Raw genomic sequence first — 13,411 nt, forward strand, 5'->3', positions numbered from 1 at the left:
GAATGGGTTGCCTTTCACCTGGATCAAGTTGGAGACGATTGATGTCATAGCCTGAAGGTGGTGCTGGTGTGAATAACACTGATCGGATAGACGGTTGTTCTTCAATTTGTCGCTCTTGAGGTTGCTCTTCTGTCTCAGCTGCAGCTGGACATGGGGAAGGAGATGGCGTAGCAACACTAGCAAGAGCCTTCTTTGCTGCATGTTTCTGGAAAAGAGAAGCGATATCTCCTGTCCTCTTCATAATTTATCTCATTAACTGTATAGGAATACCAACTTATTAAGGATAATTTATTGTTGTAATAAATTGCGATTGTGTATGAACTGAAGTTACTGAACTAATTTATATTCAACAAAAAATATTGGGTAACAATATATGTAGAACAATCAATGAACCCATGATAAATAATCCAACATCTAAGTGAAATATAGAAAAAACAATTTAAGTATGTCCCTATAGACTGCAAAGTACAACAAAATAAATAAAACAATCACATTGTGCTTATGCCTTACCTCCTAGGACTGCACAAAGCGTTGTTCGTCTACCCAGCAAGCAACACTGAATGGGGTACAAGTCTGCCTACAGGCTACATCGTCAAGCACCAACAAAAACTTGAGTTGATTAGCACTAGGCCACCAGCACGTTCTCCAATAATGCAATTTTTAAATCTTAATCTAGAGTTGATTAGCAGTTTAGCACCAGCACACTCACCGTCAAGTTTAAATGGCTGCCGACCTGCCGTCCGTGCCTCTGGCTCTTGGCCGCCTGACGCCTGTGTGCTGCGGCCGTCCGTGCCCCTGGCTCTTGGCCGCCTGGCGCCTGTGAGCTGCGGGCTGTGGCCTGCGCGGCTGCGTCTGCGCCTGCGCCCGCGCCTGGTCTGTGGTCTCGTCCGCCGTCAATCGTCCGCCGTCGTGGGATGGGGAGCAGACGTGTTTGCCGATTGGAATTTGGAAGCAGCTAAACGGCTAAACCGTCTCTTAGTTTATTAGGTTAAAAACTCCTGATATTTAGCCTTAACTGGGCCAAAACTACAGGGTATGCCGTGGCCCACCCGGCATACCCTGTAGCTCCGCCCCTGGTTAAAGGGACCCCTTGGCCGCTCTTGGATGAGTCGAGGCCAGGGGTAGCGATATCAGCATGAGCAGGGGCAGAGTTGGCTCGAAAATGAAACCTGGTTGGGCGGAGCCTAGCTGGGTCGTCCATTAGCGGGACCGACACCGGAGTTGACCAGCCGAGGCCTCGGGTCGGGATGACGTCCTTGGAGGATGGCTGGCCGAGGCCCCGGGGTGACCGGCCGAGCCGCCTTCTCGGGCCGGGTTCCCGGAGAAGACCCTGGCAGCGATTGCCCGGGCGTGGCGATGACGTTGTCCTTTAGAGTGGAGAACCTCGGACCGCGTCGCCATCCGAGGCTAGGTCGGACCTCGCCGAAGGTGTCGTCGATGCCGAGGGTGCTGCCCCCCCCCCCCCCTTCCAGCGTCAAGACCCGAGCCTGCAGGATCGGATTGTCTTGTAGCGCGTGTCTCCTGCGGCCGCCGAGGCCAGAACACACCCTCGCTGTGTTGTAAAGCTGCGTCTCTTTTCCTCTTGCTTCGAGTATCTGGACTTTTTTGTCGGCAACAGGGATGTTTGTGCGAGCAAGAGTTGCTTCTCGCGGAAGGCGATGAGTGAGGTATCCGTATCCCGGAGGCGTAGGAGTCCCTCGGCTCGGTCGGCCTTGCCGCTTACGCGCACTCTTACCCGTCCATGGGGCTCTGTCGCCGACTCAGTCGAGAAGGCTCGAAGGATCGCTTCGGCAGAAGGACTTCTGAACGTGAAGACTTGTTCGGTCCGCGGAATCACTTATCCGAACGAGAGTTACTTATCGCAGAAGGTGATGAGTGAGGTATCCGTATCCCGGAGGCGTAGGAGTCCCTCGGCTCGGTCAGCCTTGGCTGCTTACGTGTACTCCGTCGTTTTCAGGATCCACTTTTCAAAGTAGTCAAAAAGCACGAAAGACATTCTGGCAGAAGAGATCTTTTTTTGAGGAAAATTTCGACGCAGAGGGGGTTACCCCCAAATTAGCCCCCGAGGGAGGGTCGGGCTTTGCCGAGGCGAGGCCAACCCTTCCTTGATGACTAAACTTTGCGTGGGTGCGAGGTATATGAAAAACTTGAAAACATCTTAAGGGTAGAAGCGACGTAGCTGTTGGATGTTCCAAGCGTTGCCGTAGACCTCGCCTTGACTGTTGGCTAGCTTGTACGTTCCGGGCTTCAGAACCTTGGCGATGACGAACGGTCCCTCCCAGGGGGGCGTGAGCTTGTGCCTCCCTCGGGCGTCTTGTCGCAGCCAAAGCACCAGGTCGCCCACCTGGAGGTCTCGGGACCGGACCCCTTGGGCGTGGTAGCGTCGCAGGGACTGCTGGTACTGCGCCGAGTGTAGTAAGGCCTTGTCCCGAGCCTCCTCCAGCTGGTCCAGCGAGTCTTCTCGGCTAGCTTGGTTGCTTTGATCGCTGTAGGCCTTCGTCCTCGGGGAGCCGTATTCCAGGTCTGTGGGCAAGACGGCCTCGGCCCCGTAGACTAGGAAGAACGGCGTGAAGCCCGTGGCTCGGCTCGGCGTTGTCCTCAGGCTCCAGACCACCGAGGGGAGTTCCTTCATCCATCGCTTGCCGAACTTGTTGAGGTCGTTGTAGATCCGAGGCTTGAGCCCTTGTAGAATCATGCCGTTGGCACGCTCTACTTGCCCATTTGACATGGGATGAGCCACGGCGGCCCAGTCCACCCGGATGTGGTGATCCTCGCAGAAGTCCAAGAACTTTCTGCCGGTGAACTGGGTGCCGTTGTCGGTGATGATGGAGTTCGGGACCCCGAAGCGATGGATGATGTTGGTGAAGAATGCCACCGCCTGCTCGAACCTGATGCTGTTCAGGGGTCGGACCTCGATCCACTTGGAGAATTTGTCGATGGCGACCAACAGGTGCGTGTAGCCCCCGGGTGCCTTCTGCAAGGGGTCAACGAGGTCCAGACCCCACACAGCAAAAGGCCAGGTGATGGGTATCGTCTGCAGAGCCTGAGCGGGCAGGTGGGTCTGCCTTGCGTAGAATTGACATCGTTCGCAGGTGCGGACAATTCTAGTGGTGTCGGCCACCGCCGTCGGCCAGTAGAAGCCTTGTCGGAAGGCATTCCCGACAAGGGCTCGAGGCGCTGCGTGATGGCCGCAAGCCCCCGAGTGTATCTCTCGTAGGAGTTCCTGACCTTCGGCGACGAAGATGCATCGCTGGAGGATGCCAGAGGAGCTGCGGTGGTAGAGCTCCTTCTCGTCGCCCAGCAAGACGAACGACTTGGCGCGCCGCGCCACCCGCCGAGCCTCGGCTCGGTCGAGGGGTACCTCTCCTCGGTGGAGATATTGCAGGTACGGGGTCTGCCAGTTTCGATCAGGCGTGGCCCCGCTTCGCTCCTCCTCGACGCGCAGTGCCTCATCCTCGGGGGCCGAGGGTACCTCGGGGATAACCGAGGGCGCCTCAGGCCGAGCTGAGGGTACCTCGGGCTATGCCGAGGGTACCTCGGACTGGGCTGAGGGCGCCTCAGGCTCGGGAGTGTTGTCGATCTTGACGGAGGGTTGATGCAGATCCCGGGAGAAGACGTCCGGGGGAACCGTTGTTCGCCCCGAGGCTATTTTAACCAGCTCGTCCGCAGTCTCGTTGTAGCGCCGGGCGATGGGGTTAAGCTCGAGCCCGTAGAACTTGTCTTCCAAGCGCCGAACCTCATCGCAGTAGGCCCCCATCTTCGGGTCGCGGCAGTGGGAGTTCTTCATGACTTGGTTGATGACGAGCTGCGAGTCACCGCGGGCGTCGAGGCGTCGGACCCCTAGCTCGATGGCGATCCGCAACCCGTTGACCAGAGCCTCATACTCAGCCACATTGTTGGACGCCGGGAAATGGAGGCGTAGCACATAGCGTATGTGTTTCCCGAGGGGCGAGATGAAGAGTAGGCCTGCACCGGCCCCCGTCTTCATCAACGACCCGTCGAAAAACATGGTCCAGAGCTCCGGTTGGATCGGAGCCGTCGGTAGCTGGGTGTCGACCCATTCGGCCACGAAGTCCGCTAGGACCTGGGACTTGATGGCCTTCCAAGGGGCGAACGAGATTGTCTCGCCCATGATTTCCACCGCCCACTTTGCAATCCTACCCGAGGCTTCTCGGCACTGGATGATCTCCCCCAGGGGGAAGGATGACACCACAGTTACCGGATGGGACTCGAAGTAGTGTCGCAACTTCCGCCGTGTCAGGATCACCGCATACAACAGCTTCTGAACTTGTGGGTAGCGGATCTTGGTTTCGGACAGTACCTCGCTGACGAAGTAAACTGGCCTCTGAACGGGCAATGCATGCCCCTCTTCTTGCCTCTCGACCACAATCGCGGCGCTAACCACCTGAGTGGTCACGGCGACGTAGACCAAGAGGGCCTCTCTGGCAGCTGGAGGCACCAAGATAGGCGCCTTTGTGAGGATCGCCTTCAAGTTCCTGAGAGCTTCCTCGGCCTCAGGGGTCCAAGTGAAGCACTCGGCCTTCCTTAAGAGGCGGTACAGAGGTAGACCTCTTTCGCCGAGGCGTGAGATGAAACGGCTCAGAGCCGCGAGACATCCCATGACCCTCTGTACGCCTTTCAAGTCCTCGATGGGCCCCATGCTGGTGATGGCTGCGATCTTCTCCGGGTTGATTTTGATGCCCCGCTCGGAGACGATGAACCCCAAGAGCATGCCTCGGGGCACCCCGAAGACACACTTCTCGGGATTGAGCTTGACGCCTTTCGCCTTGAGACATCGGAATGTCACTTCAAGGTCGGAAAGGAGGTCGGAAGCTTTCCTCGTCTTGACTACGATGTCATCGACGTAGGCTTCGACCGTGCGGCCAATGTGTTCGCCAAACACATGGTTCATGCACCGCTGGTACGTCGCGCCCGCATTCCTCAAGCCGAACGGCATGGTGACATAGCAGTATATGCCGAAGGGTGTGATGAAAGAAGTCCCGAGCTGGTCGGACTCTTTCATCCTGATTTGATGATACCCTGAGTAGGCATCGAGGAAAGACAGGGTTTCGCACCCAGCAGTGGAATCCACGATTTGATCGATGCGAGGCAGAGGGTAGGGAACCTTCGGACATGCTTTGTTGAGACCAGTGTAGTCTACACACATCCGCCATTTCCCCCCTTTCTTTCTCACAAGCACATGGTTGGCAAGCCATTCGGGATGGAATACCTCTTTGATGAACCCTGCCGCCATTAGCTTGTGGATCTCCTCGCCTATGGCTCTGCGCTTCTCCTCATCGAATCGGCGCAGAGGCTGCTTGACGGGTCGGGCTCCGGCCCGAATATCCAGCGAGTGCTCGGCGACATCCCTCGGTATGTCGGGCATGTCCGAGGGACTCCACGCGAAGACGTCGGCGTTTGCGCGGAGAAAGTCGACGAGCACTGCTTCCTATTTGGGATCGAGCCCGGAGCCGATCCGGATCTGCTTGGAGGCGTCGCCGCTGGGGTCGAGGGGGACGGCCTTAACCGTCTCCACTGGCTCGAAGTTGCCGGCGTGACGTTTCACGTCTGGCACCTCCTCAGAGAGGCTTTCCAGGCCGGCGATGAGGGCCCCGGACTCGGCGAGGGCCTCTGCGTACTCCACGCACTCCACGTCGCATTCGAACGCGTGTTTGTACGTGGGGCCGACGGTGATGACCCCGTTGGGGCCCGACATCTTGAGCTTCTGGTAGGTGTAGTTGGGGACGGCCATGAACTTCGCGTAGCATGGTCTTCCCAGTACCGCGTGGTAGGTTCCTCGGAACCCGACCACCTCGAACGTCAGGGTCTCCCTTCGGAAGTTGGAGGGTGTTCCGAAGCAGACGGGAAGGTCGAGTCGTCCGAGGGGCTGGACGCGCTTCCCGGGAATGATCCCATGGAAGGGCGCAGCGCCTACTCGGACGGAGGACAGATCGACGCGCAGGAGCCCGAGGGTCTCGGCGTAGATGATGTTGAGGCTGCTGCCTCCGTCCATGAGGACCTTGGTGAGCCTGACGTCACCGATGATGGGGTCGACGACGAGCGGGTATTTCCCCGGGCTCGGCACGTGGTCGGGGTGGTCGGCGTGGTCGAAGGTGATGGGCTTGTCGGACCAGTCTAGGTAGACTGGCGCCGCCACCTTCACCGAGCAGACCTCCCGGCGCTCTTGCTTGCGGTGCCGAGCCAAGGCATTCGCTGCTTGCCCACCGTAGATCATAAAGCAGTCGCGGACCTCGGGGAACTCTCCTGCTTGGTGATCTTGCTTCTTGTCGTCGTCGCGGGCCCTGCCACCCTCCGCGGGTGGCTCGGCCCTGTGGAAGTGGCGCCGAAGCATGACACACTCCTCAAGGGTGTGCTTGACGGGCCCCTGATGATAGGGGCACGGCTCCTTGAGCATCTTGTCGAAGAGGTTGGCACCTCCTGGGGGTTTCCGAGGGTTCTTGTACCCGGCGGCGGCGACAAGGTCCACGTCGGCGGCGTTGCGTTTCGCTTGCGACTTCTTCTTGCCTTTCTTCTTTGCGCCGCGGTGAGTCGACGCCTCGGGGGCATCTTCCGATGGGCGGCCCTGGGGCTGCTTGTCCTTTCGAAAGATAGCCTCGACCGCCTCCTGGCCGGAGGCGAACTTGGTGGCGATGTCTATCAGCTCGCTCACCCTGGTGGGGGTCTTGCGCCCTAGCTTGCTCATCAGGTCGCGGCAGGTGGTGCCGGCGAGGAACGCGCCGATAACATCCGAGTCGGTGATGTTGGGCAGCTCGGTGCGCTGCTTCGAGAATCGCCGGATGTAGTCCCGGAGAGACTCTCTCGGCTGCTGCCGGCAGCTTTGGAGGTCCCAGGAATTCCCGGGGCGCACGTACGTGCCCTGGAAATTGCCGGCGAAAGCTTGGACTAGGTCGTCCCAGTTGGAGATCTGCCCCGGAGGCAGGTGCTCCAACCAGGCGCGAGCGGTGTCGGAGAGGAACAGGGGGAGGTTGCGGATGATGAGGTTGTCATCGTCCGTTCCACCCAGTTGGCAGGCCAGACGGTAGTCCGCGAGCCACAGTTCCGGTCTCGTCTCCCACGAGTACTTTGTGATAGTAGTCGGGGGTCGGAACCGGGTCGGAAATGGTGCCCGTCGGATGGCCCGGCTGAAGGCCTGCGGACCGGGCGGTTCGGGCGAGGGACTCCGATCCTCCCCGCTGTCGTAGCGTCCCCCGCGCCTGGGGTGGTAGCCTCGGCGCACCCTCTCGTCGAGGTGGGCCCGACGGTCGCGGTGATGGTGCTCGTTGCCGAGGCGGCCCGGGGCCGCAGGCGCGGTGTTGCGCGTGCGCCCGGTGTGGACCGAGGCTTCCCGCATGAATCGGGAAGTCGCGGCATGAGGTTCCGAGGGGTACCCCTGCCTTCGGGAGGCAGAGCTCTCGGCCCGTCGAACCGCGGCGCTGAAAGGGAATTAGGCTTACACCTAGTTCCTATATAATTTTGGTGGTTGAATTGCCCAACACAAATCTTTGGACTAACTAGTTTGCCCAAGTGTATAGATTATACAGGTATAAAAGGTTCACACTCAGCCAATAAAAGACCAAGTTTTGGATTCAACAAAGGAGCAAAGTGGCAACCGAAGGCCCTCTGGTCTGGGAGCACCGGACTGTCCGGTGTACACCGGACAGTGTCCGGTGCACCAGAGGACTCCAACTCGAACTCGCCACCTTCGGGAATTTCTGGAGGCGCTCCGCTAAAATTCACCGGACTGTCCGGTGTACACCGGACAGTGTCCGGTGCTCCAAGGAAGCGCGGCCTCCGGAACTCGCCAGCCTCGGAAATTTAATTCAGCCGCTCCGCTATAATTCACCGGACTGTCCGGTGTGCACCGGACTGTCTGGTGAACCACGGAGCAACGGCTACTTCCGCGCCAACGGCTACCTGCAGGCGCATTTAATGCGCGCTCTGCGCGCGCAGTCGTCAGGCGCGCCCATACTGGCGCACCGGACAATGAACAGGAGTTGTCCGGTGTGCACCGGACATCCAGGCGGGCCCACAAGTCAGAAGCTCCAACGGTCAGAATCCAACGGCAGTGATGACGTGGCAGAGGGCACCGGACTGTCCGGTGTGCACCAGACTGTCCGGTGCGCCATAGAACAGACAGCTCCCACCAACGGTCAAGTTGGTGGTTGAGGCTATAAATACCCCAACCACCCCACCATTCATTGTATCCAAGTTTTCCACTTCCCAACTACTACAAGAGCTCTAGCATTCAATTCTAGACACACCAAAGAGATCAAATCCTCTACAATTCCACTCAAGCCTTTTGTGATTAGAGAGAGAGATTTGTCGTGTTCTTTTGAGCTCTTGCGCTTGGATTGCTTTCTTTCTTTCTCACTTGTTCTTGTGATCAAAACTCAATTGTAACCAAGGCAAGAGGCACCAATTGTGTGGTGGCCCTTGCGGGGAAGTTTTGTTCCCGTTTGATTGAGAAGAAGAAAAGCTCACTCGGTCCGAGGGACCGTTTGAGAGAGGGAAGGGTTGAAAGAGACCCGGCCTTTGTGGCCTCCTCAACGGGGAGTAGGTTTGCGAGAACCGAACCTCGGTAAAACAAATCCGCGTGTCACACTCTTCATTTGCTTGCGATTTGTTTTGCGCCCTCTCTCGCGGACTCGTTTTCTTATTACTAACGCTAACCCGGCTTGTAGTTGTGTTTATATTTGTAAATTTCAGTTTCGCCCTATTCACCCCCCCCTCTAGGCGACTATCAATTGGTATCAGAGCCCGGTGCTTCATTAGAGCCTAACCACTCGAAGTGATGTCGGGAGATCACGCCAAGAAGGAGATGGAGACCGGCGAAAAGCCCACTACAAGCCACGGGAGTACTTCATCGGAAGAGTCCCGCACCAAGAGGAGGGAGAAGAAGAAGAGCTCCTCCAACAAAGGGAAGGAGAAGAAATCTTCTTCTCACCACAAAGAGAAGAAGGAAAAATCTTCTTCCCACAAGCCGCATCGGAATGGGGACAAGCAAAAGAGGATGAGGAAGGTGGTCTACTACGAGACCGACACTTCATCAACATCGACCTCCGACTCCGATGCGCCCTCCGTAACTTCTAAACGCCAAGAGCGTAAGAAGTTTAGTAAGATCCCCTTGCACTACTCTCGTACATCTAGACATACTCCATTACTTTCCGTTCCATTAGGCAAACCGCCAACTTTTGACGGTGAAGATTATGCTAGGTGGAGTGATTTAATGAAATTTCATCTAACCTCACTCCACAAAAGTATATGGAATGTTGTTGAGTTTGGTGCACATGTACCGTCTGTAGGGGATAAGGATTATGATGAGGATGAGGTGGCCCAAATCGAGCACTTCAACTCTCAAGCAACAACAATACTCCTCGCCTCACTAAGTAGAGAGGAGTATAACAAAGTACAAGGGTTGAAGAGTGCCAAGGAGGTTTGGGATGTGCTCAAAACCGCGCACGAGGGAGACGAACTCACAAAGATCACCAAGCGGGAAACGATCGAGGGGGAGCTCGGTCGGTTCCGGCTTCTCAAAGGGGAGGAGCCACAACACATGTACAACCGGCTCAAGACCTTAGTAAACCAAGTGCGCAACCTCGGGAGCGTAAAATGGGACGACCACGAAATGGTTAAGGTTATTCTAAGATCTCTCATTTTCCTTAACCCAACTCAAGTTCAATTAATTCGTGGTAATCGTAGATATACAAAAATGACCCCCGAGGAAGTTATCGGGCACTTTGTTAGTTTTGAGTGCATGATCAAAGGCTCGAGGAAGATCAACGAGCTTGATGAACCCACCACATCCGAAGCTCAACCCGTCGCATTCAAGGCGACGGAGGACAAGAAGGAGGTGTCCACACCAACTAGACAACCAATCGACGCCTCCAAGCTCGACAATGAGGAAATGGCGCTCGTCATCAAGAGCTTCCGCCAAATCCTCAAACAAAGGAGGGGGAAAGACTACAAGTCCCGCTCCAAGAAGGTTTGCTACAAGTGTGGTAAGCCCGGTCACTTTATTGCTAAATGTCCATTATCAAGTGATAGTGACAGGGGCGACGACAAAAAGGGGAGAAGGAAGGAAAAGAAGAGGTACTACAAGAAGAAGGGCGGCGATGCCCATGTTTATCGGGAGTGGGACTCCGACGAAAGCTCAAGCGACTCCTCCGACGACGAGGACGCCGCCAACATCGTCGTTACCAAGGGACTCCTCTTCCCCAACGTCGGCCACAAGTGCCTCATGGCCAAGGACGGCAAAAAGAAGGTTTATGCATCCGGGGGCTCAAGTTGGATACTCGACAGCGGGTGCACAAACCACATGACAGGGGAGAAAAAGATGTTCTCCTCATATGAGAAAAACCAAGATCCCCAACGAGCTATTACATTCGGGGATGGAAATCAAGGTTTGGTCAAAGGTCTTGGTAAAATTGCTATATCACCTGACCATTCCATTTCTAATGTTTTTCTTGTAGATTCTTTAGATTACAATTTGCTTTCCGTTTCTCAATTATGCAAAATGGGCTACAACTGTCTATTCACTGATGTAGGTGTCACTGTCTTTAGAAGAAGTGATGATTCAATAGCATTTAAGGGTGTGTTAGAGGGTCAGCTATACTTGGTAGATTTTGATAGAGCTGAACTCGACACATGCTTAATTGCTAAGACTAACATGGGCTGGCTATGGCACCGCCGACTAGCACATGTTGGGATGAAGAATCTTCACAAGCTTCTAAAGGGTGAACACATTTTAGGACTAACCAATGTTCATTTTGAGAAAGACAGGGTTTGTAGCGCATGCCAAGCAGGGAAGCAAGTTGGTACCCATCATCCACATAAGAACATAATGACGACTGACAGGCCACTGGAGCTCCTACATATGGATCTATTCGGCCCGATTGCTTACATAAGCATCGGCGGAAGTAAGTACTGTCTAGTTATTGTGGATAATTATTCTCGCTTCACTTGGGTATTCTTTTTACAGGAAAAATCTCAAACCCAAGAGACCTTAAAGGGATTCTTGAGACGAGCTCAAAATGAGTTCGACTTAAGAATCAAGACAATAAGAAGCGACAACGGGACGGAGTTCAAGAACTCTCAAATTGAAGGCTTCCTTGAGGAGGAGGGCATCAAGCATGAGTTCTCTTCTCCCTACACGCCACAACAAAATGGTGTAGTGGAGAGGAAGAATCGAACTCTATTGGACATGACAAGAACCATGCTTGATGAGTACAAGACTTCGGATCGGTTTTGGGCCGAGGCGGTCAACACCGCTTGCTACGCCATCAACCGGTTGTATCTACACCGAATCCTCAAGAAGACATCATACGAACTCCTAACCGGTAAAAAGCCCAACATTTCATATTTTAGAGTCTTTGGCAGCAAATGCTTTATTCTTATTAAAAGAGGTAGAAAATCTAAATTTGCTCCTAAGACTGTAGAAGGCTTTTTACTAGGATATGATTCAAACACAAAGGCATATAGAGTCTTTAACAAGTCCTCAGGACTAGTTGAAGTTTCTTGTGACGTTGTGTTTGATGAGACTAACGGCTCTCAAGTAGAGCAAGTTGATCTTGATGAGATAGGTGAAGAACAGGCTCCGTGCATCGCGCTAAGAAACATGTCCATTGGGGATGTGTGTCCTAAGGAATCAGAAGAGCCTCCAAATGCACAAGATCAACCATCCTCCTCCACGCAAGCATCTCCACCGACTCAAAATGAGGATGAGGCTCAAGTTGATAAAGGAGAAGATCAAGCAAATGAGCCACCTCAAGATGACGGCATTGATCAAGGGGGAGATGCAATCGATCAAGACAAGGAGGATGATGAACCAAGACCGCCACACCCAAGAGTCCACCAAGCAATCCAACGAGATCACCCCGTCGACACCATCCTCGGCGACATTCATAAGGGGGTAACTACTAGATCTCGTGTTGCACACTTTTGTGAACATTACTCGTTTGTTTCCTCTATTGAGCCACACAAGGTAGAGGAAGCACTTCAAGATTCGGATTGGGTGGTGGCGATGCAAGAGGAGCTCAACAACTTCACTAGGAATGAGGTATGGCATTTAGTTCCACGTCCTAATCAAAATGTTGTAGGAACCAAATGGGTCTTCCGCAACAAGCAAGATGAGCATGGTGTGGTGACAAGGAACAAAGCTCGACTTGTAGCCAAGGGATACTCTCAAGTCGAAGGTTTGGATTTCGGTGAAACCTATGCACCCGTAGCTAGGCTTGAGTCAATTCGAATATTATTGGCCTATGCTACTTACCATGGCTTTAAGCTTTATCAAATGGACGTGAAAAGTGCCTTCCTCAATGGACCAATCAAGGAAGAGGTCTATGTTGAGCAACCTCCCGGCTTTGAAGATAGTGAGTACCCTAACCATGTTTATAGGCTCTCTAAGGCGCTTTATGGGCTTAAGCAAGCCCCAAGAGCATGGTATGAATGCCTTAGAGATTTCCTTATTGCTAATGGCTTCAAAGTCGGAAAGGCCGATCCTACACTCTTTACTAAAACTCTTGAAAATGACTTGTTCGTATGCCAAATTTATGTTGATGATATTATATTTGGGTCTACTAACGAGTCTACATGTGAAGAGTTTAGTAGGATCATGACACAAAACTTTGAGATGTCGATGATGGGGGAGTTGAAGTATTTTCTAGGATTCCAAGTCAAGCAACTCCAAGAAGGCACCTTCATTAGCCAAACCAAGTACACTCAAGACATTCTTGCTAAGTTTGGGATGAAGGATGCCAAACCCATCAAGACACCCATGGGAACCAATGGGCATCTCGACCTCGACACGGGAGGTAAGTCCGTAGATCAAAAGGTATACCGGTCGATGATAGGTTCTTTGCTATATTTATGTGCATCTCGACCGAACATTATGCTTTCTGTTTGCATGTGTGCAAGATTTCAATCCGACCCTAAGGAATCCCACCTTACGGCCGTAAAACGAATCTTGAGATATTTAGCTTATACTCCTAAGTTTGGGCTTTGGTACCCTCGGGGATCCACATTTGATTTGCTTGGTTATTCGGATGCCGATTGGGCGGGGTGCAAAATCAATAGGAAGAGCACATCAGGGACTTGCCAGTTCTTGGGAAGATCCTTGGTGTCTTGGGCTTCAAAGAAGCAAAATTCGGTCGCTCTTTCCACCGCCGAAGCCGAGTACATTGCCGCAGGCCATTGTTGCGCGCAATTGCTTTGGATGAGGCAAACCCTGCGGGACTACGGTTACAAATTAACCAAAGTCCCTTTGCTATGTGATAATGAGAGTGCAATCAAAATGGCCGACAATCCTGTCGAGCACAGCCGCACTAAACACATAGCCATTCGGTATCATTTTCTTAGGGATCACCAACAAAAGGGAGATATCGAGATTTCTTACATTAACACTAACGATCAATTA

Source organism: Zea mays, chromosome 5 (assembly GCF_902167145.1).
Source record: "Zea mays cultivar B73 chromosome 5, Zm-B73-REFERENCE-NAM-5.0, whole genome shotgun sequence".
NCBI classification, from domain to species: Eukaryota; Viridiplantae; Streptophyta; class Magnoliopsida; order Poales; family Poaceae; genus Zea; species Zea mays.